Source organism: Oncorhynchus masou, chromosome 7, assembly GCF_036934945.1.
Source record: "Oncorhynchus masou masou isolate Uvic2021 chromosome 7, UVic_Omas_1.1, whole genome shotgun sequence".
NCBI lineage: Eukaryota > Metazoa > Chordata > Actinopteri > Salmoniformes > Salmonidae > Oncorhynchus > Oncorhynchus masou.
In genome coordinates, this window is record NC_088218.1 from 19,345,452 (window position 1) to 19,367,365 (window position 21,914).

At 39.8% G+C, this 21,914-nt stretch overlaps 1 protein-coding gene across 1 annotated transcript in view; it reads right to left on the bottom strand.

Moving 5' to 3' along the window:
• LOC135543466 (beta-1,3-galactosyltransferase 1-like) overlaps positions 1–17,091 on the bottom strand; it is a 130,955-nt gene extending 113,864 nt beyond the window's left edge. The window contains exon 1 of the mRNA XM_064970750.1: positions 17,014–17,091. The gene's annotated coding sequence lies outside the window, so the exon portion shown is untranslated. The remainder of the gene's footprint in view (positions 1–17,013) is intronic.
• Positions 17,092–21,914: the final 4,823 nt, after the last annotated feature.

A 21,914-nucleotide genomic window follows, 5' to 3' on the forward strand; every position in this document is an offset into this window, starting at 1 on the left:
CAGTATAGGAGCACCTATTTTTTTCAACACAGAATAGCCGCATGTGCGCACTCACTCAAATCATTTGGAGAAAATATTTATATTTTATTCTGCTTTGTTCAATTATATTCTTCATACTATAAAATAATATAAAATAATGCCACGGAATTGTAAGCAAATCTTGTCTGCTTAATGAACTAGTGTAGCCCCCAGCCATATGTCATAGCCACATCAGGACCTAACATAAGGACAATTCAGAGTATGCCATTTTGTTCTTCTGAAATAGACTACATTTTCTTCATATCATCCTTCTTTAGACCTGTTTAAAGTAAATAATGGATTTATTGTGAAGGTGTAGACTTTATTACATGGATTTATTGTGAAGGTGTAGACTATATTACATGGATTTATTGTGAAGGTGCAGACTATATTACATGGATTTATTTGAGTTCTAAACATGTGGACGTTCCAAAGGTCTGCATCCGTGGCTTGTAGGCTGTGTGTGGAAGCCAGGAGATACTAAATGAGTTTATGGTAATTAACGGTTAATTATCGTGAGGCCGACAGATATTTGCTTGACAATTACCGGCTGACGAAATGTCATAACCGTCACAGCCCTAATCATGAGCTCATCTTAATTTAGCTAGAAGGGCCAGGAGACATAAGAAATTGATTGATTGATGATAACAATCAATGACATTAATAAGAGATTGATTATTTGGACACACATCAGTAGATGATTGGGAATATGTCAGGATAAAATTATTCAGATGGCACAATTTATATCGATTTTTTAAAATGTATTCTTTGCTAAGGCAATGTGATAAGCACAGTAAACAGAAGTCTATTTTCCTATTAGCCAATATAAAGAGATCGATGTGATTCTGAAGCCTAATTTGGTTTATTCTCCATCATGTGGAGTTATCAGATCACTCATCATAATCACTCCATCCCTTCCCAATTTTCTGGGTCGCTGGCAGATGCTCCTTAGCACAATGAGATTAAATCAGTATTATATGAAGATAAAAGAGTTTGCTGTCAAAGATTTAATCAAAAGGAGGTTCATCACATATTTCAGTTTCCGAAAGACTCAATGGCATTACTTACAGTGGTGGAAAAAGTACCCAATTGTCATACTTGAGTAAAAGTAGATGTAATTGCAAAATTATACTTAAGTATCAAACATTAAAGTAAAAGTATAAAAGTACTTCTATTAGGCATTCCAATTGTTTTTGTGTGTTTTTTTTACAGATAGTCAAGGGCACACTAAAACACTCAGACATCTCAGACATTTACAAATGAAGCATGTGTATTTAGTGAATCCTCCAGATCAGAACCAGTAGGGATGACCAGGCATGTTCTCTTGATAAGTGTGCGAATTGGACCATTTCCTGTCCTGTTAACTGTTCATAATTTAACGAGTACTTTTGGGTGTCACGGAAAATGTATGGCGTAAAACAAAACATGATTTTCCTTAGGAATGTTGTGGAGTAAAAGTAAAAGTTGTCAAAAATATAAATAGTAAAGTACAGAAACCAACAAAAAAAATACTCCTGTAGTAATTTCAAGTATTTTTACTTAAGTACTTTACACCACTGCTGATGTATAAACTGGTGCTGGGTCAGTTGACAGCAAGGTGAAAGGTGCACAGGACAAAGTGGGAAAGGAAAGGGAAAGGGTGATACCTAGTCAGTTGTACAATTGAATGCATTCAACTGAAATGTGTCTTCCACATTTAGCCCAACCCTTCTGAATCAGAGAGGGCTGCCTTAATCGACATTCATGTCTTCGGTGCCCGAAAAGGGCCAAGGGAGCATAATATTTGTGTCTCAGAAGCAATCCTTGTTGCATTGAACAGATTCAATTGAATTCCTGCTTTCGTAAGGTAATTGATAGCGTCTGATATACATCTGAGAAAATAGCTGGAGCATTACCGACTCGTGGTAATCATAATGTATAATAGGTATACTCAAGACATAATCCAGTCTCTTCCCTTGTGTGAGTTCATCCCATCCAAGGCCCTGTGCTTATTAAATACGAATACATCATCCAGAAACTGTAATCAACTGCATCTTGAAAAAAGCATGGACGCAACAAAACGGAGATGATATTGTGTGCAACACATCACGGTGCCCGTATCATGAAGCAATGCCATTTTGTGTAGCCTGCGAACGGAAAATAAGGACTGAAGGAGACAGATGTTTTGCTTAGAAATGGCTAAATCCAAATATCTGGATTACAGTTGAAGTGCAAGCCAGGTCGTATTTACTATTTTTGACCGCAAGATGATGTTCTTTAAAACCTCGTTAAACTACAAAATGCAATACATTCAACATCCCTGTTCAAATGCCTACAGTACTGGGGGTCTTGTCAAGAATAAACTGTGAAAACTGTGACCTCTATATGTACAGTAGCCCCACATGATTAAACAAAAACAAACAACTACAAATTAAAAGGACAATAATATAAGTAGTGTACACAATTGATTACAAATTCCCTTCAGGGGGGATGACAGAGCAGTCCTTCATCCTTAAGTCATAGCTTTTCTTTCCCACAATTCCCAGGGTACAGTAAATACACTCCCCTCCGTATTTATTTGGACTGTGAAGCAATTATTATAATTTTTTTAAACATTTGGCTCTATACTCCAGCATTTTGGATTTGAGATCAAATATTTCATATGAGGTGACAGTACAGAATGTCACCTTTTATGTCAGAGTATTTTCACTTGATGAAAGAAAATTGACAAATTCACTTACATGTAAGTGTATTCAAGTATTCAAAATGTTAATATTTGGTACCATATTCCTAGCACACAATGACTATGTCATGCTTGTGATTCTACAAACTTGTTGGATGCATTTGCAGTTTTCTTGGGAGGTTGTGTTTCAGATTATGCTTTGCCCAATAGGAACTGAATGGTGCATAATGTCATGTTGAAGTCATTTTTATTGTAAATAAGAATAGAAGATGTTTCTGAACACTTCTACATTAATGTGGATGCTACCATGAATATGTATAATAATGATGAGTGAGAAAGTTACAAAAGAACAAAGATCACACCCCTCCCCCCCCAAAAAATACTAACTTCCCCTGGGAGGTTGGATCAGGGCCGGGCTACTGCATTTGGGGCTACGGGGCACCAGCCTCCAGCACATTTTCTGCAATTCTACACATTTTCCTAACACATACAATCTGACCTCCAGGGGTCACTCAACCCCCCGAAACTAAAAAACTATACCATTACTTGGTTAGGGGCCCCCTGGAGGTCGGGGGTCACAGGTCACGTGCCCTGCATCCCCGTTCGGTAATCCAGGCCTGGGTATGATCTCAAATCCAAAATGCTTGGGTATAGAGCTAAATGTACAGTGGCTCCTACTTTAAAAGTTGCGAGCTTACACCTCGAGGTACCCAGCATCACGGCTTCATTGCTCCAGACCACCACAAGGGGGAGTTAGAGCACTCAGTATGCATTTGGGTCCCAAGGCTTTTATATGACCAATCATATCGAGTGGTTCCAATGACAAAATTGATGCGAGCCACCCGTCGATGGTGACTTTGTTCAGCAAAGATGGCTGACAAAACATTACGGTGGAAGCAAATGGAAATTCAATTGAGAGGAATATATTAATATACAGACAAACGATTGTGCATATTTTTTTGTCATAAAGTTCATTTACGAAAATCCCTATTTAGCAAGTTAGTGTTATTACATGAGTTTGAAATTGTAATTCGTGTTGTTTATTGTTTTAGGGACTCCCGAGAAAACCAGCAAACCAGGCTGTCGCCTTGTGAAACAGTGGATGTAAAGAATCTAGCTAGCTAAAGCAATTACTGGAAATTGAATGTACGATTGTGTAAGCTTGCCTTGCTTATATTTGCCATGCAATGCAGCTAAAGTAACATAGCCAGCTAACTATTTATTTGCTTATTGTGTAGTGGAGGATGAAAATAACTGTATTCCTATGGATGTGTAGCTAGCTATAAAACGTATGATATGAATATTAGTTCAGAACCTATGAACCTCAGCTATCATAGTTGTTGTATCGACTTCAAGTCTGAATGGCATTAATGAAGCCTATGGATTGAGTAGAATATAATAACTTTATTGTGCCAAGGATGCAAGTCCTATATACACATATACTGTAGTTATTACCACACATGAAATCCCCACATTGTAGCCTGTATATTGAATATATTCACTGATCATGTACTCTTCCTTGGCAAATAAATGTATGGTTCAGGTATGAATCTCTGTGAGATATTCTTTTTCAGTCATATCCAATACCAGGTGTATCAAACTCAAATTCTTTGAATGATGCTGTGTCTGCATGTATGTATTACAACTATATACACTTCAACAGTGTTTACCACTCCTGCTCCTGGGATATCAATGATTACACATTGTAACTATGCAATAGACTAGAAACATGATTTAAGTAAGGCTGATTTGTAATTCATATATATATATATATATATATATATATAGAAAAAAACAGTACACTACACTTCCTATGCATATCTAACTCCCTTCATTTGCATTAATCTGAGGACACAGGATAGGTGTAGTATTTCAATGAGATACTTCATTTCAACCAGTGGAGAATATGAAACGCTTTATTGAAAGTTCATTATCCGGGTGTTATAAATACATAATACATGCATTATAAATATTATAATTGTAATACTATATCATAAATACAAGTTCAATCTGTTCTTCAATGCACATACGGTGTGCATTATAAAAGAAATAAGAAGAAATAGGAGATGTAGAAGACAGGAAAGGAAAGGGGTGAAACAGGGGAGCAGGGAAGACAGCATATGATTAATGATTTACAGTGCTACCCTAATATTCTCTCAGTTCATCACAATTACATAGTGTCTCTAGCGGTGTCTCCTAACCAGCCTTGGGCTCCCAGTCGGGTCGAAGGTTATCTTGTGAGGTGGCGATGACGCGACTGGCTTCCTCTCTCACATCAAAACATACCTGCAGACGACAGACAGATGGTTAGAGAGAGAGCATGATTAAGCTTTGTTTTTTAAAATTCTAACACGGTCAGTCATCATAATCTACTTCCAGGGGCCGACAGAGATGGCTGCCTCACTTCGCGTTCCTAGGAAACGATGCAGTATTTTGTTCTTACTTGCATTGTCGGAACTAAAAGCACAAGCATTTCGCTACACTCGCATTAACATCTGCTAACCATGTGTATGTGAGAAATACGATTTGATTTGATTTGATAATCATCAGGAGGTGAACTGCAAAACTGACCTTGAATCATTAACTCTGGGACTACTACATCTCTATCTGTATTTCAATGGAAATCATCTCTTTAATAATACTTCCTGTTGACCGGACCAAGTGACCTCTCACCTATGATCATGCTGTGCCCTCTGTGTCAGCCAGTTCAGATGCGGGAGAGGTTCACCAACGCAGCTGATATAACCTAGAGGATTTAGGGAGAAGGGGGAGAGGGATGAAGTGAAGGAGAGAGACTGTCATTGAGAAAAGAAGGTAGTTAAAGAGACTGTGTTCAACAGGAATGTGTGTGTGTGTAGACTCACCTGGTATCCACACTACGTGGCTACAGAAGTGTGTGGACTTACGTACTTTATGCTGTAAAACATGCACATGAGTACAAACAAAAGAAAAGAATGTCATTATTAGACTTGTACATTACCAGATCACAAATGAATACATAAATACCACTTGAAGCTTGATGATGACTTGATCATTTGTGTAGTGCTAAGGCAACAGCTGGTGAGGTGTCAGGTTCGCCGCTGTACTTAAAGTGTGATTATTCCAACTCTCTGTGAAATGCTGCAGATCTGCCCGCAGACGAGGCAGGAACACATATCTCACACAAAAGAGGTGGATAGATAAGAGCGTCTGCTAAATGACTTAAATGTAATGTAATGTAAATGTAATTTGACAGGTATCCTTCTTGCTCGACACTGTGCAGCAAGTTGTAGTACTGACATGCCACAGCACTCCAAACGTCTCTCCATAAGTGTTCCACTATAACAGAAAGAAAGAAAAGGTTTTGTGGGGGGGGGGGGTCTCTGTGGTCCCGTGGTCTTCCTCCATAAATAGTGAACACTGAGGTGGGGCCGAGGTTATAGAAATACAAGTTGTGTGTGTGCCTCTGAGTGGTTGCTGACTGTATGTGATGCAGACACCTATCTGAGTGTACCTGAAACATTTAAATATAGAAGGCTGTGTGTCTCACCACTTGGTTATTGACAGACTAACCCCCAGGGAAATCATGACTTGGCAGCAACAAGGGCTTGATAGTCCAGTGAAAATGGCTTAGAGTTTATGTGGTGTAAATCTGAAAATTAGCAGCTGACATATTAAGGTTTTTTAAATTAAAGCATGTGAGACAGGTTCCATGTACAAGACAGGCAGCGAGGAAGAGAGAAAAAGGACACAGAACCGTTTAATTACCTCTGGTTATGGACACTTTACCCAGCAATAAAGCTTCCACGGCCTGTTCCTCGGACAGTGAACATACATTCGGCAATATCTACATTTATGAGCCTTGATCGGCTCGCACTCTGAAAGTAAAGAAAATTGCTTATTTGTTTTGTAAACAATAACTGAGATATGACTGTTCAATCTAAAGCAGCAGATGTCATTTTCAGGATACGTCAATACAGCACAGAATGCTGAACACCAGACTGGTATTGTGGTTGTTCATTGGGTGAAGGGAAATATGCACTACGCATACAAAATAATAGTTCCTTGAAAATCTATATATTCCGCCAAAGGTGACGATGTTGTACCTTGAAAAAAAGGCATTGGAATTAAAAGTGAAATATTTAACTTTTTTAATTTTACCTTTATTTAACCAGGCAAGTCAGTTAAGAACAAGTTCTTATTTTCAATGACAGCCTGGGAACAGTGGGTTAACTGCCTGTTCAGGGGCAGAAAGACAGATTTGTACCTTGTCGGCTCAGGGATTTGAACTCGCAACCTTCCGGTTACTATCCCAATGCTCTAACCACTAGGCTACCCTGCCGCCCCATTAACCTGCTTCATTACTTATGTATTACCAGTTAATGAAGAACAACTTCAATTTCATCATTGAAAATGTGTCTACGAATAAGTAAGAACAAAAAAAGTTCAAATAACTTATTAGATTTGATGGAGACATTATACATCTTAGTACCTTATCAATTTATGATTTGTATCAATGTGGACGAGAGACAGGAGAGCAGGAACAGAGTATTATTGCCGAGCAATGCAACAAAGCTGGATTATTCTGGCAATGATACCTCCACCATCTACATGCTGCAGAGACTCCCTAACTCTTCGCCATTGTACACGATGACCCATTGCTTGGAGACTTCTTTGACCATTGTAAAGCCCGCATGGGACATCCTTGCCTTAATGGTCCTGACTTTCTGGTCAAACTCATCATCTGACATATCAGAATAGCATTCCCTGACAGACATATTATGTTCTTTCATCCTTCTGTAAAAAGCTAACCGTTACACTGTCATGAAATATGAATATTTATTGACTATGAAACAAATAGGACATGGCCTGCTTATGAGTTGCCATGAAAGAAAGTTAGATGAATTCAACTGAAAATGGGGAGAACAGGCGTTCGTAGCTAAATGTTTTGGTTAGCTTGAGAATAATAATTGTATGATTTGTCATTCTACGGTATGTATGTATGTATGTAATATAGAAGAATGTTATGAACCGACACTGAATCGTAGGAGCTAACTACTAGCTATGTAGAAGTTGGACGGAAAATGCCCAGTGCTGCTTACCTGAGATGCCATCATCACACAGTCCTTCGTAGGTGTCCACTGACTTCCTTTGTGTCGGAAAGAAAGGCTGAACAGTATTGGTTGTAGCCAAACTGACACTCAAAAAATGGCCAAAATGGACGGTGTTGATAGCGAAAGTTTTGTTTTCAAATTTAAAAAACATTCTCAAAATATTTTATCTGAATAAAATGCATAAAGTTTTGCGCTATATTACAAAATATTTGATTGCAAAAAAGTTGTTTTACCTTGAAGCCTCGTTTTTGCTTTCAAAACAATTATTTTTGATAGAAAATAAAAAAGTTTTGCTCTCGACAAAAAGCCACAAATGTACCTCCATAGCATACAACAATTTGCCCTTGAATAACCAGACCTTCATACAAACTTGCTATGCAGAATTCTTGATGCACAACCGTCATATCCTGCCAGCACGCCCACAAGCACGCTCACAAGCGAGCCACTCTGGTGGAGAATGACGCGCGGAAGAGGTCGAGGAACGAGATGGGAGTAACAACAATTTGTTGCAAGTTGGAGGGTGGGGGGGGGGGGACAATAGACGATTCAACCTTTACTAAAGAATAGTCTAATAGCCGAGCTAGGTGTGAAACCCCCCCTCCTATCACAGACCAGATTTGCCCTAATGACCAAGGGGGAGTTAGAGCACTGATTATGCTTTTGGGTCCCAATGCACTACTGTGTCTCTAGCTGACAATGAATGGGCAATACAAACCAAATAATAAACTGATAATTGTGCACAACTTCAAATGAAACAAGCAGGGAGCAGGTTTCGAACCCTCAACCTTCATGCCCGAAGTCGATAAAGTGCGTCCTCGCGGTGGCTTGCTACTCATTGTAATAAAGTAATGACTTTTCAATTAAGTTACCTTACACGTTATGTTGGCTGACAATTTGTTTGCTATGCTGTCCTTACGAACCACATAGCATATCATTACAGCAGTATATACTGGTATGTCAGCTATCTACCTAACGTCAAACATGCCAGTATATGAACTGCAGGCTATCTAATTACCCAATGTTTATTGACTTGATTATTCCTGTCATTCTTAACTCAGCTTTTGTAAATTCACTCTGGCTATCTACTCCGATTTCAGAGCGCTCTCGTCTGAGTGTAACAGAGCGCAGAATAATGAATTTACGAGTGCTCAATAGCCGTTGAATATGGCCGTAAACGTCGGCAACAAAGCATCATTATTGTGTCCAGCAGCACAGTTACAGTCACCAACGCTCTGGTTAACACGAAAACTGCCTAGCCAACTCTGCTAGGGTGAGTAAAATGGTCAGAGTGGTGTCATTTGTGTCTGGAAGTAGCTAGCAAGCTAGCCAACGTTAGCTTGTGTGCTTGACTGCCGTTGTAAGGCCAGAACGCTCAAATCTACCCTACTCCTCGGCCCAAATGTCCAGTGTTCGCTCCGAGAGTGAAACTGTCTGAATTTACAAACTGACAACCTGAAAATACTCTGAATTTATGAGCGCAGGCACTCCAGATTGAATTTAAGAACACACCCAAAGTAAAAAAAAACCTGAGGGTTTCATTTTTCGTTTTTCTCGGAATTAAAACACCATAATATGAATCAAATTAATTAAGCCAAATTTCTTAAAATCAATCCCATATACTATGTTATTACAAAAAAGGTTTTAAATTCTCTGGTAATACCAATATGGAAGACTATCAAATGCTTCTCAAAGATGCCCTCATGTGGTCAAACAGAAAAAATGTCTGACAAAATAAATAACGTGCAACAGAATGCTGCAGCAGCCCACAAGGTGTGCTGCAGTATGACAAAACTTTTAAAGGAGGATCCACTGTACACATTTTAGCTTCACTGTCCCAAAAAAATAAGTTGGGGCATTTAAATCCTTGGTAAAATGAACTACTTGGAAAACAGGCAAAATGAGTACCATGCTGTAATTATATCTACAGGACAGAGTGGTACCAAAAGAAGACATTTTTGGGTCAAAATTGTAGCTGGGGAGTCTGACTCCATCCCTTAATATGCTCCGGGAAAAGCAGTGCATTACTTTGCTTATTGGCTTTCTTCCAGTCATTTCATCTCACCTAGCTAACTACGGTAAACAGAGAACAAAGAGGGGGGGGTGATACCCCTCCCCATTACCCATTACACAACAGTAGCTAAGATGGGGAGAAGTCTGCCCATAATAAAGTGCTTCTCTGCCTTCTTAACAACACTATCAACAAGGCAGGTCCTACAGGTCCTAGTTTCGTTGCACCTGAAGTTCTGTTCAGTCGTGTGGTCAGGTGCCACAAAGAGGGAAAATTACAATTGTCTCAGAACAGGGCAGCACAGCTGGCCCTTAAATGTACACAGGGAGCGAACATTAATGATATGCATGTCAATCTCTCATGGCTCAAAGTGGAGGAGAGATTGGCTTCATCACTACTTGTTTTGTAAGAAGTGTTCACAAGCTGAATGCACCGAGCTGCCTGTTTAAACTACTAGTGCACAGCTCAGACATTCTTGCATACTCCACAAGACATGCCACCAGAGGACCCTTCACAATCCCCAAGTCCGGAACAGACTACATGGAACTCAATTCCACATCAGGTAACTGATGCAAGCAGTAGAATCAGATTTTAAAAACACACCTTATGGAACAGCTGGACTGTGAGGAGACACACACACAGGTACAGACACATGCATACGCACACAAATGCTAGCACTCTACACAAACGTACCTTGAAATAACATTGTATGGTGGTATTATACATTTTTGTAGATATGTAATGATGTAATAATGTTATATGATGTACTGTTTAATCTTTTGTTTTATGTGTGATTTACCTGCCTTAATGTGTTTGGACCCCAGGAGGAGTAGCTGCTGGAACTAATGGGGATCCATAATAAACTCCAGGAAGAGTAGCTGCTGCCTTGGCAGGAACTAATGGGGATCCCTAATATTTACAAAGAACTCTAATTTTCTTTTTCATAGAAAACACCTGTCTATGTGTGTTCAATGTGTGTTTTTTCAAAAGTGATCTTCAATCGTTTGGTTCATTTCAAAGTCAGTCAAAGCCTTTATAGAGCACCTCTGATTCATAGAGTGTTTAAATCCCCTAGTACTAGTAGGTCATGTGGCCATCGGGGATAAGACAGGGAACAGACATATTAAACCTGCCTCTGTTCAAAATCAATTTGAGAGGCATAATTCTGAGAGGAAGGCAAATGTCAAATTGACATGCAGATCTCAGAGGATAACGGAAGCTGAAACATGCGTGGGCTGCTGTAGCAAACTAGCAAACTACTGTTTGCAATAACAAAATACTGTTAGGTCTACTCCATCCTATATACTGTATAAACAATCAGAATAGTGCATCAGTGGAGGCTGCTGAGGGGAGGACGGCTCATAATAATGGCTGGAACGAAGCGAATGGAATGGCATCAAACACATAGAAACCATGTATTTGATTTTGTTGATACCTTTCCAACTATTCCGCTCCAGCCATTAGCACTTGCCCATCCTCCCCAATTAAGGTGCCACGAACCTCCTGTGTAGTGCATAGCCTATTGGAGTGAACAAATGAGTATTCAAATGGAACATTGTAGTCCACTGAGCTGTAATATTGTTTTGTTCACCGACTCACAGCGTGGAAACAGACTAGAATTGACAACGTGAACAAGGCTACCCAATCACATCTAAATGTAGCACGTCCTTCCAACAAGCCATAATCCTTCAATGTGGCATCTGGGGGCTATAGTGGTCTGTACATGGCTTCAGATATGTAAAGTAACATGTATGGACCATACCTCCTCTTCCTCATCCTCCCTTTCTCTCAGTCTCTCGACCTCCAACCCAGGCCCATCATGAGTTTGGAGCCGTGCTGTGCTCTAGGAGGATTAAAAAAAAACAATTGAGAGCTTAAATGGTTCTAATGGCGCGCTGAGCCTGACCCTCTCTTTCTAAATGGCACAGGACCAGAGACATAATGTATGTGGTGTGGGTGAGACATATCAACTTCCACATACTGGAAATATAGGAGCAGATTCAACAGCTGCTATTGTTGGAAAAGGGGCACTTGCCAAAGTTTAACACATGGAGGCAGAGAGGGGACCGCTCGTTCCCCTGAAGGCCCCTCTCTTGTATGACTACTGCAGCGCAAATCCAATCATGCACTTGACCAGGGGAGCTGGGAGCCGTCCGCCTCCAGTGGCCAAGTTGGCAAACCAGCAAATGCCTTTCAGCAGAACCCAATTATACCCGAGACCCATGAGACACTCAGAGCTTGGAGCTCTTCCCTTCTCACAGCTAACAATGGTGCGGTGGCCTATGCTCAGTAGGCTGCTCATGTACTGTACTGATCTACACACCGACACCGCAGAGCGCGGACCAGAGTCGGCGTTCAGTCCCAGCTGTGGTGGAGGCAGGGCTGCAGAAAACAAAGTGGGCTGTGGCTGCTGATGGGGTGGAATCGTGGTGCGCCTCCTCTTTATCTGTTGTCCCAGATTGGCTGCTGAACACTGTGATACCAGCTCTACGAGCTCCAAGGACATGCTAAAAGGGAACCTTTGTCCTAAAGGTCCTCGCATACTGTCTAAAGCACTCAAAGGAAGACTGCAACTGCAAGTTTACAGTTCAGATCCACACATAATCAGCCGTTGGATTATATTGGGAAAGCTAATGGACTGAGTTTATGTCGCTGCGTTCATTAGACATCGCATTGCTACCAATTCTTCCGATGGCGGTAGCTCACCTCGTCAACCTCGGATGTGTGTGTGGTGTTGGCGTGACAGCCGCTTGGCTCCGCTCCGACACGTTCGCATCACATCACACGCTGTTCAATTGTTTCACAGAGAATGAATGTGGACGTCTGCCATTACAATGCTTACGGAGGATAACAACGCTATGTTTGCCATTCATTCTTGTAAACAAATATGGTAAACAATGCTTGTGTCTATAGCCTGGCTTAGCATAATCACTGATACAACGACCATTCAGATACAGTACAACACAATCAACTTGACTCTGTACCTTCCTAATCACTAGCATCGAAAGCACTCTGGTATACAACATGGCGTTGTGGTCCTGTATGCCTCAGTTGGTAGTTGTGGGTTTGGTTCCCGCGGGGGACCAGTACGAAAATATATGCCCTCAGTACTCTGGATAAGAGCGCCTGCTAAATGTCAAATGTGTCTAGCCAGCACATTTTATGAAAGTGTCAAATTAAATAAAACACAAAAATGGTAACACTGTCACTGTGGTTGACTGATTGTGTGCTGCTGTCACACTTGGGCCTTGGAAAGCACAAGCAGGACGGGAGCCATGTGTGACTGTCATAGCTAAAGGGATTATCTAGTGATCCAATAAACTCTGGACGGCAATGACAAAGATGATCACGGCCGAGCATTGAGTCAGACGGATGAAATGTACAGTTGCATTTGTTAGTGACTCTGTATAGAGGAGGACAGCGCAGGTCAAATCACATCAGCATGAAAACATTGGAGACGCTTGGAGAATGAAAATCCCTAAAGGAAATGTGAGGAATTGTATTATAGCTGTACTGTGGTTCATATTAAGACTAGACTACACAAGACTAGTGCCTTTTATGCATGGTATAACAAACACAAATGACATTACCAGCAGCAACACATAGAGTACTATGGCAAAACAAGTGAACCATTGCTTTAGGCAGAATATAGTCCCACATAAACGTTGTCACAAAAATAATATATAGCCAACAGACTACAGGTACAGTCTTAGAAAAAAAGGTGCTACCAAGAACCTAAAAGGGCCCTCCAGAACCTAAAAGGGCTTTCCAGCTGTACTCATAGGAGAACACTTTGAAGAACCCTTTGGTTACCTTGATAACATGCAGCGACACAGATTTTCCTTAATTGCTTTGATAAGAAAAACAACAAACGCTGAAGTGCACATGACATGGGAACAGTGTAAAATGATATTTTGCAATACACATTTCTATTGCTCTCTTATTGATGCCATCCACCACCCTTTTAGGTTCCAGGTATAACTCTTTTGTGTTCCATGTAGAACCCTATTGGGAAAGGGTTCTACATGGAACCCAATAGGGTTCAACCTGGAACCAAAAAAGGGTTATGCTATGGGGACAGTAAAGAATCCTAGTGGAACCCTTTTTCTAAGAATAGTCAAATAAATGACACTCTAAGTCATATTAATTCAAATGTAAGGGGTAAACTGTATTTATTGTAAACAGCCAAGGACACATAACAGGGAGAGTTTATGCTCCTGCTAGGCCCATTACTAAATCAACCTGCCAGCAGGCTTTTAAAAGGCCTTTATCTAAAACAACCCCAAATACTGACCCAATATGCAGACATCCACAAGGTGTTAATAAAATGGCAACTGTTTCAAGCTGCTTCTGTTTGGACAAAACAACATTGGCATTTGACAAGCTCAGGCCGGCTAGACTTGAAAGAGATGAATATTCCCCTGAGGGAAAAAAATAATACGTTTACCGTAATAACATGCAACAACACAGATTTTCCTTTTAAATTGCTTTGATAAGAAAAACAACAAACGCTGAAGTGCACATGACCTGGGAACAGTGTAAAATGATATTTGGTGATCCACATTTCTATTGTTCTCTTATCGATGCCATCCACCACTGTCACATAGTGTTGATCTCTTGAATGAACTATTAACCTTGTAGATTCTTATAAATAACATTCCACCACAGCACACACATGTAATTAAGAATATGTAGCTGTTGGCTATTATATTATCCCTGTGGGTAGAAGAGCATTCAATGTTCCATTCCATTAGAACTGTGGCAGTACACTGTTGCATTGTTCTGAAGTGTTTATTTCAAAGGATCAATTTCTCAAGTCAAATACATCCTAGATGTAGACCTACATGTTCCCTACACGAATGGAACAACGCATACAATGAATCTTAAGCAAGTAGCAAGTGGAGAGAAGGACCATAAACACGCAATCAAATGCCCCTCGGAGAGTTAAGGCATAGGGTACAGTGTAGCTTCTCCTCACCAGTGTCAATGGGACATGGCTTACGGTAAAAGATAAGTCGCTATTTATAGATAAGAGGGGTTGTGATATGACCTGGGACGGTACACGTTCAATATTGCAATACATTTGATGTGAGTCAGTGCTTCTAAAACAAATGCACAGGATGTTTCCAGAGGCAAATCGTTGCTTCCCAGTCGACCACCACTGTTAACGTCAGGGAATCTGCATCCAAGGCTATTACGGGGTTACTATTACACTTGACCGATGCACGGCCTGCTGACAGCACACGGCTACTTACTGTATTGACTTACCACTGATCTATATCTAAGGTAATGCAAACGTGAACATAGACGCTGTAGGGTACAGCCAGGTGAAATATGGCGATTTCGCTTTGATCATAGCCCATGATCGCTCTTGAAGGAACCGTAATCTTTCAATGCAGTAGAGTAGAATAGGCAATTATGATAAGTATGATATTATTGAGATCAGTCAATATGGCAGTGTTTAGATGGATCAAACCAATTCAGCATCTCAATCCCTTGTACATATAAAGACCCCTCCTCTCTCTCTTCTCTCCCACAACCTTCATTGTTCTTCCATCTGTCTAAGATACCTATTTTGATATGTCATTGTTTAATTGAGATTCAACTGCTGCCTTTCTTGTCAAATTAGATAAATGGGGCACTGAGGATGTTTGAAATTAAATGGGACATTTTTTTTCACCCGTAAAATATCAGTTACTGGTAGGATGCCAGAACGCAGGCTTAAATGAGGGAATTCTGGCAGGACCGGGGGAATTAACGACCAGGCACTGTAAGGTCGAGAGAGAGAGAGACGCTGCGCTTACACAATATGGACTATGCTTCCTGCTACAGCATTTCTCTCTGACAAGCAAGTGTGAAAAGTATTGATGTAGCAACTTCAAACAGTCGTGTAATTCCAAAAAAGGATCAGCCGCACAGTGAAAAAGTCTTTGAGACCTATTGCGTTTCGCCCCACAAAGGCTCTGTTAGAATACGTCTCTGTCAATAGATTTCCCGAGGTTTAGACACACTGTTCACAGAATGACAAGACGCTGCAGCTTAAATGGTCACTATGCCCTATTGGCTACAATCAACAGTTCTAAAAACGGAGGCGTTTTTTTTTGCTCCGATTTACTTTGTCATGCTTGTGTATACTACACCTAAATGGTAAACAGTGGTGATTCTCTAGTCCTGCACAGTAAACAGACCAACGACCTACTTTTGGCTATGTAACATTTGTTGTCCACATGCAGTTATTGGCTTTGTATGTGCAAGGTCATTGTGGTAGAACAAGTGCGTTGAACCTAGCTACTGCAAACAGATGCCACTAGATCAACACTGCTTGTCCTCTCCTTCCCTCTGATATAATTAAATACGTATTTTTCAAGTATAGCAATTACATTTTGTCGAAACATTGATGCTATCACCAAAACGTAAAATGAAAACCAATAAGTAAAAAGTGAATATACTTTGCATAGGCAATGTTGATATTAAGAAACCATTCATAATTCATGTGTTTATGCTTTGAATATGATGAATCCTTGCCTCCCAGGGCTTATAGGTTCTCACTTGATGAGGGAGATTCTGAGTAAAATATACTGTTAGCGTAGCCTATGTGTGGTATTTAAAACAGTAGTTGTATTGTAATGTATGTCCCTATGCTGAACGCCCTGTCGTATGTGGATGACATACAGTAAGTGCTAGTGGACTTGTTCTTGAGGCATGTGCTCAGTATGATAGCCTCTATCAACAAACAACAATATGATATTAAGTTCAAAGTGAGATAAACATGTAGGCTAGCCTTGCGCAATTCACTCCAAGCAGGAGCAATAAAATGGTTTCAACTCATAGCTATTTGGTTCGCGTTGCATCAAAAGCCGTAGGTTACATCAAATCTGCCGACAATCCTGGACCACAAAACATCGCAGCATCACTGCTAATGTGAGACGCACTCTTCAATACAGAACATTCCTTTGGAGTCCCGGACGGTCCATCAGAGGGCAAAGCCAATAGGACAACAGCAAACAACAGACGATGCATTTCTAAACACAAAGAAGCAGCGACCGAATGGTTTGCACTGTCACTACAAAACGATTATATTCTAACCACAAAGTAGTCGCATGCACGAAATAAAAAGGCTGAATGACGACGAAAGCTTGTACAAAGTGTTCAGTCAGCTGTTGTGGGCTGTCGCCACTAAATAAACACAAATAGCAGCAATAGGATTCAGTTTACAAAGCATTTGTACCTACCAGTCTCGTTGTCTACATCCCACCAAGACAAGTGGTGCTGAAACTGTGTCCGTCGTGCGCTGGGCTCCGCATCTGATCTCACCGCGAGAAAGCAGTGGGGGAGACATGATAGTGACTGTATGCGGTACTGCAGCTGACAAGAGAGCTGTCCAATCAGGATAATTTGCGAAATGAATAGTAGCCAATCAATCCGTCTGGAAGTGAGGATTCCACATTCTTTAGCAAGGTTGACTGACATTGCTGCTAAACACATTTGCAATGCATGACTGATGGTTTCAAGGAATTACACTGCAAAAGCTGAGAAGTTTGAGGTAGGCTAATGTATATTTTTTGTAGAGTTTCCATGTATATGATGCTCCTCATAACAGACAATTGGAATTAGACCGTTTTAGGCTAAATTAACTAATGCCTCGATTTTACAGTGTGGCCATTTTGCTTTGCTAAATATAAAAGTCATCCAAAATTGGGATAGAAAAAAACTGCTAGTAAGGGTGACAGAGCCCTGCAGTGCCTTCGGAAAAGTATTCACACCCCTTAACTTTTTTCCACATTTTGTTGTGTTACAGCCTTAATTTAAAATTGATACCCATCATGTCAAAGTGGAATTGTTTGTAGAAATGTTTTGAAATTAATAAAACATGTAAACCTGAAATGTTAGTCAAGTATTCAATAGCTTTGTTATGAAAAGCCTTTCAGAATTTAAAATGTGCTTAACAAATTGCATAATAGGTTGGATGAACTCATTCCGTGTTCAATAGTAGTGGGTAACATGATTTATGAATGACTAACTCATCTCTGTACCCCCACACATACAATTATATTGAAGGTCCCTCAATCAAGTAGTGAATTTCAAGCACAGATTCAACCACAAAGTGCAGGGAGGTTTTTAAATGCTTCGCAAAGAAGGGCACAGATTTGGTAGATGTGTAAACAGACGCTGAATATCCCTTTCTGTATGATGAAGTTATTAATCAGGCTTTGGGTGGTGTATCAAGTAGAGGTCGACCGATTATGATTTTTCAACGCCGATACCGATTATTGGAGGACCAAAAAAACGCAGATACCGATTAATTGGCTGATTTTTATATATATTTGTAATTATGACAATTACAACAATACTGAATTAACACTTTTATTTTAACTTAACATAATACATAAATTAAATCAATTTAGTCTCAAATTAATAATAAAACATGTTCAATTTGGTTTAAATAATGCAAAAACACAGTGTTGGAGAAGAAAGTAAAAGTGCAATATGTGCCATGTAAGAAAGCTAACGTTTAAGTTTCTTGCTCAGAACATGAGAACATATGAAAGCTGGCGGATCCTCTTAACATGAGTCTTCAATATTCCCAGTTAATAAGTTTTAGGTTGTAGTTATTATAGGAATTATAGGACTATTTATCTCTATACCATTTGTATTTCACAGACCTTTGACTATTGGATGTTCTAATAGGCACTATAGTATTGCCAGCCTAATGCAGGAAAGTGCTGTTTGAATGAATGCTTACGAGCCTGCTGCTGCCTACCACCGCTCAGTCAGACGGCTCTTTCAAATATCAAATCATAGACTTAATTATAATATAATAAACACACAGAATTTCGAGCCTTAGGTCATTAATATGGTCAAATCCGGAAACTATAATTTCGAAAACAAAACGTTTATTCTTTCAGTGAAATATGGAACTGTTCCGTATTTTATCAAACGGGTGGCATCCCTAAGTCTAAATATTGCTGTTACATTGCACAACCTTCAATGTAATGTCATAATTATGTGAAATTCAGGCAAATTAATTACGGTCTTTGTTAGGAAGAAATGATCTTCACACAGTTCGCAACAAGCCAGGCGGCCCAAACTGCCCAAACTGCTGCATTTACCCTGATTCTGCTTGCACAGAACATAAGTGACACAATTTCCCTAGTTAATATTGCCTGCTAACATGAATTTCTTTTAACTAAATATGCAGGTTTAAAAATATATACTTGTGTATTGATTTTAAGAAAGGCATTGATGTTTATGGTTAGGTACATTGGTGCAACTACAGTGCTTTTTTCGCGAATGCGCTTGTTAAATCATCACCCGTTTGGCGAAGTAGGCTGTGATTCGATGATAAATTAACAGGCACCTCATTGATTATATGCAACGCAATACAAGCTAGATAAACTAGTAATATCATCAACCATGTGTAGTTAACTAGTGATTATGTTAAGATTCATTGTTTTTTAAAAGATATGTTTAATGCTAGCTAGCAACTTACCATGGCTCCTTGCTGCACTCGCATAACAGGTGGTCAGCCTGCCATGCAGTCTCCTCATCGAGTGCAATGTAATCGGCCCTAATCGGCGTCCAAAAATGCTGATTACCGATTGTTATGAAAACCATGCCGATTAATTGGTCGACCTCTAGTATCAAGTCATTACACCCAGTCATTACAAAGATACAGGCATCCTTCCTCACTCAGTTGCCAGAGAGGAAGGAAACTGCTCAGGGATTTCACCACGAGACCAATGGTGATTTTAAAACAGTGACAGAGTTTAAGGGTTGTGGTGTGAGAAAACTGAGGATGGATCAACAACATTGTATTTACTCCACAATACTAACCTAAATGACAGAGTGAAAAGAAGGAAGCCTGTATAGAATAAAATATTCCAAAACATGCATCATGTTTGCAACAAGGCACATAAGTAATACTGAAAAAATGTGGCAAAGAAATGTTTTTGTCCTGAATACAAAGTGCTATGTTTGGGGCAAATCCAACACAACACATCACTGAGTACCACTCTTCATATTTTCTAGCATGCTGGTGGCTGCATCATGTAATGGGTATGCTTGTCATATGCAAGGACTAAATAGCTTTTTAGGATAAAAAAGAAACAGAATAAGCTCATGCAAAATCTTAGAGAAAAAACTGTTTCAATCTGCTTTCCAACAGACACTGGGAGACAAATTCACCTTTCAGCAGGACAATAACCTAAAAACCCAAGTCCAAATCTACACTTGAGTTGCTTACCAAGATGTCATTGAATGTTCCTGAATGGCCAAGTTACAGTTTTGACTTAAATCGTCTTGAAATTCTATGACGAGACTTGAAAATGGCTGGTCTAGCAATGATCAGCAATCAACTTGATAGAGCTTGAAGAATTATAAAAGAATAATGGGAAAATATTGTACAATCCAGGTGTACCAAGCTCTTAGAGACTTACCCAAAAATACTCACAGTTGTAATCGCTGCCAAAGGTGATTCTAACATTTATTGACTCAGGGGTATGAATACTTATGTAAATGAGATATTTCTGTATTTCATGTTCAATAAATTAGCAAAAATGTCTAAAAAACATGTTTTCACTTTGTCATTATGGGGTAGTGCGTGTAGATGAGTGAGAAAATATATATATATTGAATTCAGGCTGTAATACAACAAAATGTGGAATAAATCAAGGGGTATGAATTCTTTCTGAAGGCACTGTACATTTTAAAATCTGTATTCCTCCTACAACCCTCTGGCTCCCTCAATGGAAATAAATATGGCTCTAATTTAAGAGATCACAGCTGGCCAACCTTACAGACTGTAGACCAAACTACACCTCTACACACAATGTTTACCTTAGTATCTCTTCCCCCCACTGATTAAAAAGTCATGTACCAGAAACATGTCAAGTCTTTATTAATAACTACATTACTAATGTAGAAACAATAGAATAGGAAAAGTAAATAATCAGACTCGGAAGATTAAACCTCACAGGCATTCTTTCCAACAAACCAAGCAAATCGAAAACCCTTATACTGTAGCAAGAAAGTATAATGAATGTCTTGAAAAAGATGAATATGTTCTGTTTTGATGGTTTTAAAATATCAGAATCAACGTATACAGAAAAACATGGAACAGAAAATCCCTTTATAATCTTTTTTTAACTGCACACCAGGTGCTTTTAAACAGCAAGATCAAATCTATATATTGTAATAAAGAGCATCGATATCATTGCTAAAACACAGTACAAAATAGTTATAGGGAAGTTGTGATATTAGCTTGATTCATGTCTCCACAGACAGAAATGAAATGAGGGATTGTATGAGGACAGAATTGACTAATTAAGTGATTAGAATCATGGATTAAATGTTATCAGATTTAGGAGTTGTCACTGTCGTCCTCGTCATAATATCTGTTCCTCTTGATTTGTTCCTCCACTGACAGCGAGTCATAATCATCTTTCCACAGCATGTTGCTTATCCCCTCTGCACAGACATCCTTCATGGCAAAGCTGTCAAGCGGTTCATCCCCGTTCCGCCCGTCTTTGGGTTTATCTGTGTTTCCTCTTGACTCCATTCCAAAATCCAAAAGGTCGTCCAGAGATGACACCAAGGGCCTCTCACTGACAGACTCACTGAAGAGGTCAGACTTGAAATCAGACAGGAGGATGGAACTGTTATCCAGACCAGCAAAAATGTCCTCCAGGAAGCTAGAGGTGCTAATCTTTGTTTCCGCTTCAAAAGAAAATGTACTTTGAGTCGCCTCTGTGAAGACATGTTTACCTAGACTGTCGTCTGTGGCCTCCATACATTTGGCACCCATTGGCACAAAATCGTCCTCCCTCTGCGCCATGTCTAGGACGTCGGTTGGCATCCATCTTAGTTCTTCATCCCCGAATATGCCCTCCTTAAAATCACTTTCGGCAGCAGCTGGTTCTGTGGACTGAAGTATTACATCTCTTTCTTCCATTTTGTAGTCATCAAGCACTTTGAACTTTGGTTCATGGTCAAATAATAATTGTCCATTATTGTTGTTGTTGGAGTTCGCATTTACTGCTGGCTCACCTGATGCCTCACCATCTATCATTGTGACCTTGACCTTGTCCTCCTCACTGCCATTTACTATCTCCATTTTCTCCTTCTCCTCTTTATA